Source organism: Euphorbia lathyris, chromosome 4 (assembly GCF_963576675.1).
Source record: "Euphorbia lathyris chromosome 4, ddEupLath1.1, whole genome shotgun sequence".
Lineage (NCBI taxonomy): Eukaryota > Viridiplantae > Streptophyta > Magnoliopsida > Malpighiales > Euphorbiaceae > Euphorbia > Euphorbia lathyris.
The window spans coordinates 87,600,733-87,606,388 of record NC_088913.1 but is presented as its reverse complement, the minus strand read 5'-3'; the positions used below and the strand labels follow the sequence as shown (position 1 = coordinate 87,606,388).

General features: G+C 30.5%; 1 long non-coding RNA gene across 1 annotated transcript; it reads right to left on the bottom strand.

Moving 5' to 3' along the window:
- Nucleotides 1-347: 347 nt before the first annotated feature.
- On the bottom strand, nucleotides 348-1,962 carry LOC136226587 (uncharacterized). Its single transcript, XR_010687781.1, has 3 exons — nucleotides 1,470-1,962; nucleotides 818-945; nucleotides 348-733 (listed from the first exon to the last, which is right to left on the bottom strand). It is a non-coding gene; the product is annotated as an uncharacterized lncRNA (long non-coding RNA).
- Between the last annotated feature and the right edge of the window lie 3,694 nt (nucleotides 1,963-5,656).

Sequence of the window (5,656 nt, the reverse complement as noted above, 5' to 3'; positions counted from 1 at the left end):
ATAGCAAGCAATAGAAATAGTTATTAGAACTTCCTAAGGCGGAAAGGGGTCTTAAGGCGGAAAGGGGTCTTGGAGCCAATGAATATATCCAATAAATCAATTACTACCCTTAAGGAAGCCATATTTAAAAAGGACCAGCAAATGAATAGTTGAAGAAAAAAGTTGAAATTTCAAAAATGGCGTTTACTGCAATTTCACTCCTCCTGATACATTCCATAAATATAAGAATTGTAGACAAGGAAATATGAGAATCAAAAGTTGTAGGCACAGGGTACAAATATATCCCACCAACACCAATATAACAAGTAGATATTAATATCAGCTAATAAGATTTGAAATCATAAAAAAAACATAAATCAGTTGCAATCTCATCTATTAATCTTCCTTCCCATAAATATCTGATCAATACAAAACAATGTCATCCAAGAAAAAAAAAACAGGATAATGCTCTACTTTTCACTATGAGAGTCCAAATCAATATCAGAAAATGAACAAAGTAGGCTAGGCTAGGCTACGCTATTAGGCTCTGTGGGTTGTATGCTGTTATTTGATTATTGTATTGTAAGGAAATGGGGGAATTTAGGCTATCTATAGCTGTTTCCATGGCTTCCTTTCTTATGCTTTCATTAGCTGAATATTACTGACCAAGTTTGTTTTGCATAATGTTCCAGTTTCAGTTTCAAGTTATGCGTGCTTTGGTAACAATTGTTGGAAAGAGATCCACCCATTTACCCTGCATAATCAAAAGAAATTTCTTGAATTGAATCCTTGCATATATAATGTAATGAGAACGGGGGCTAATTCTATTCTCACTTACCGAATCTAGGAACATTTCAACCAATGTCATTGCATCTATTGGCACAGTTCGTGAACTCTTACGTGATTCCATAAGTTCATTTCCCAAAAATTGATATGTTTAGGCTCAAGGTTGAGATCCTTGCTTAGCTGCAAAAAAAAATTCCACTCAAAATCCATTGCCAAGCAACTTGTTTCACCATAAAAAGTGATAAAGATATGCAAAACATTTATTCAAGTTATTGAAAATTCGTAAAAATACCTAATAGAAATGAGAATGAAAGGGCATGGGTTGAAGAATCATGAACCGAAACATTTCATAGAAGTTTTCAGAGAATTTGGATTTCGGAAACATTTTGGATACTTAAAACGCTTTGAAATCAAAGTTCCTGTGCAGCTTTGTCTCAGCTAGTGATAATTCAAACAACTATTAAAATCAAATAGTACTTTAACGAAAAGACAATGAAATATATATGAGAATTCAAACATCATTTAGCTATCTATTCGATTTCAATCAAGTGAAGAGCAATGAGAAAGAAAGAGGACAGACATTTGCAAGTACTAACAATGAATACCTATATATATATATACTTATACTTGATGCTTCTACTGAGAAACAAGTGCAAGAAAAGCAGAAAGAAAAATAGAAAAGACAAGAGGAAGTAGAAAATTACTCTGTAGACAGGCGGAACTGCAATGACACTGCAATCAGAGATGAGAAGAAATTGGCCGTTCGCATAAACTCGAAGTGTTGCAGTGGTGTCACCGTACCTTTTGCTCGTACAACCACACTTAACTTCAATGTAATCACTTTCTCTAGTGTATCCAACCATCTCTTTTATTTCCTTCTCCAGATCATGGCGTCTTCCACCGAACGAGAGAGCTTTGTTTACATCGCCAAGCTCGCTGAACAAGACGAGCGCTACGATGAAATATTCCCATCTGCTCTTTTTGTTTCCGGTGATTTTGTATGGGTTCATGACTATCAGTTCATCATCTTCGACTTAATCGCAATCGCATCTATAAGCAGCACAGCGAGTTTACACAGATCTCCGGCGAGATAGAGGAGTGGGTATCGGACGGCGGAGAAGGCCCGCCCCTCAAAACTTCTTTCGATACAAACGAGTGAGGTAGGTCTTGAATTTGTAGGTGTAACAACAGAGTGACACCTCATCTTTTTTTTCGAGGATGAGTGACACTTATCTTGATCTGTTAAAATTATCCTTATATATATAAAAAAAAGATCTGTTAAAATTATCCATTTTTTTTTCTTTTTCTTTTTTTAATTTCTCTAGTATTTAAAATCTATTTGTCTATTCATTAAGTATTTACTTTGTTTGAGAGAAAATATCATTTCCTAATTTTTTAGTATTTGTTTCGGAGGAAAATAAGTCAAAGAAAAATAAGTGGTAAGTCAATGGAGAATGAAGGAAGAAATAAGGAAAAATGTTTTACTCTTTTCAAAAAGTTAAAACATTTTCCTCAAAACATACGTATCTAGAGAAAAATAGAAAAAACGTTAAAAAATGTAAAAATACAAAAAATATGAAACATTAATAACATGAAAACGCTATAAAATACGAGAATATGAAAAAAAGCTGCAAAAAACATGAAAATATTAACAAACACGGAAAACAAAAAAACGCAAAAAAAAACACTTAAAAAGTCACAAAACATGAACAACGTGAAAAAGTAACAAAACACAAAATATAAAAAACTTGAAAAATATATAAAAAAATACAAAAACGTGTAAAACACGAAAAAGCGAAAAATGCTAAAACACAAAAACGTGAAAAACGCGATAAACATGAAAAGACGAAAAATACAAACAAAACATGAAAACGTGAAAAATACGTGAATAACACGAAAAAGTAACAAAATGTGAAAAATAAAAAAACGCAAAAAAAAGAAGAAAAAGGAAAAACCGAAGAAAACGTATAAATAATAATAGATTTGAGGGTAATGTTGCATTTTGAATGAAAAAAATATATATTCTATTTTATTCCACCAACCAAACATAGGAATCCTTATTCCTAAGGAATTTCTATTCCATTTCAGGGCCGGTCCTGACAATTTAGGGGCCCTAGGCAAAACACATAGTAAGGGCCCATTTAATATAAAATTTACTAATTTATTTTAGGTGAATGTGTAAAAATACTCCTAACATTTTGGATCAGGAGCAATTTTACTCTTAATATCTAAAATGGTGCAATTTTATCCCTAAAGTTGGAAGCCAAAAGCAATTTTACCCCTAACATTGATAAATTGGGTTAATTTGATAAATATTTCATCAAAACTGTCTTTTCGATCATGAATCTTGTCATCTACACTTCACACATGCGTCATTTTATCAGTAACAAATCACAAACATATGTTGGGATGTAAAAAAAATAAAAAATAAAAAATAAAATATAATGTCTTTTGTACGAATTGGACAAAAAAATTCAAAAAATTCACCGAATTTTTAAATATTAATCTTCAGTTCTATTATTAAATTATAAAACACATGAAATCTTTTTTTAAAACAAATTGATATGCAATTGGTACAAAATGAGAGACAAAAACATATGTGTTTTAATTGTGACTGAAATTGACCTAAATTATCAACGTTATAGGTAAATTTGCACCATTTTAGACGTTAAGGGTAAAATTGATCCTCACTCAAAATGTTATGAGTAATTTTGCACCTTAATCCATTGATTTTTATTCATATCATTGTATAAATTAATTTTTAATTTTCAAAATTTAATCAAGGTAAGAAAATGAGATTTTTTTAATTTTTAAATTTAATCAAATTAAAAATAGTTATTCTAAAATGAGGTAATAAAATGAAGCTTGTCTTTTTATTCTTAACTACCCATAACATTTATATATTAAAAATACACCAAAAAAATATCAAAAAAAAAATGATGAAGATGAGAATCAAACTCATGACCTCTTTAGTAGGAAGACAATGTATTACTATCATGCTAATTTGAATTCATGTATAATACCTAAAACATAGGTGCCCGCTATGGTTACTTTGTTTTTTTACAAAGTACCGTTACTTGGTGTGGTTTTCACCATTGGATGGTTACAATTTATTAACAAAGCTAATTTTTTTTTGGGCCCCCTTCCGGCCTTGGGCCCTAGGCCGGCGCATCCCGAGCCTATGCCTAGGACCGGCCCTGTTCCATTTTCTTTGTTATTCTATTCCTTTAGCATAGTAATTCTATTCTATTCATTTGGAATAACAATTCTTTTCCATTCCATTTCACGAACAAAACAATACCTTACAGTTTATATCTGTTTTTGGTACTTAATACATGTGAATCGCTTTTTGTGTTTTATATATACAATTGAAAATAAAAAAAATACAGAAAATCTATATTTAGTGATTGGAAAATATTTTCCAGTGTTAAACACCGGAAAATATTTGTTGTTGACAAACGCAGGAAAATATTTTATTTTTCTGCGCAATATTTTTCGTACATAAAATTTTCCAAAATATAATATTTTTCCCCAAACAAACAGGCCTAAGTATTATATTAATTACACTAACTCCATTTTATACTCCATTTTATACTGTGTATTTAAGAAAATATTGGATGTTTTCATTAAAAAAAACATACTGGATGTAATAAAAAATATTTATTAATTATAATGTTGAAATTGGTAACTCAAAATAAAAATGAGAATAAAAAATTTGATAGTAATTTGTGGATGATTTATTAAATTTATGTTTTGTTAAGTTTATAATTATTTATTTTTCTTAATGGAAATAAGGTTGTTGGACGAATTCTACAAGTGCACGGTTTCGTTTGTAGTAATAAAAGATATCGATCCCACAGAGAACATTTTGATAAAAATATTACTGTTCTGATTAAATTCGCTTTCTCAAGGTTTATAAGAAAATTGTTTATGGTTTAAATGATTTCTAATTCTAATTGTGGTTACAGTTAAAACTACAATTTACAGAAATTATATTTAGATTAAAGCTTATTTCAAGGTTAATTTATACTAAGCAAAAACACAACTTATAACTTTGATTTGTTTAGAAAAGATATAATAAATTACCAATTTATTCAATTTAAAGGAATTGAACTGTAATTAATCTTTCCTCTCGGGCTAAGACTGAAAACCTGAATCAAATTCGGTGTTCATATCCGCTTAATCGACCTATCGTAATGACCAAATATAAATCCGAATTTGCTTAAGTGTTCAACGAAGTTTGCATGAGAAAATACCAAAATCTCTTTATAAATATTTTTGCATGAAAACACCCGTTAGAATTACTTAAAGAGTATCGCTAGATCAAACATTAAATAAAACAATAGTGAAGATGGAATTGAATTAAAAGATATTTATTAGTTTGAGTTATAAACATCTCAAGTTAACAGAGAATAAGAAGTTTGAATGGCATTTAACTAGGTATAAGTTCTGGGTTCTCAATCATTTACTCAACTTAGTAGGTTTGTCAGACCGTGGGTCGCCCCCAATCCAGGATTTTCTCGTTGAGTCTTCGAAATAGCACCTCTCGGTCGATCTACGAAGCATAAACTCGACTTGAGTAAACTCTAATGTAAACAATAAAATCTGTATCTTGTATTTATAACAATTGAACAACTTGTGTAACAATTTTGTAACTTTTTGTAGCCAACAACTGAACAACATTTTCTACATAATTCTTCCTCTATTTATAATCTTCCAAGAGATACGCTGAAGAGACGTGTCCATTGGTGAAGAGTTGTCTCTATCCGAATGAAATTATGCGTCGCTTGGAGAAATAAATGTGTAAAATGTGCTAAACAGCTTCACTGTTTCTGTAAAGATTTAAAAATCTCGTACGTGACAATGGAAAGAGAAAGGAAGGAAGGAGGCA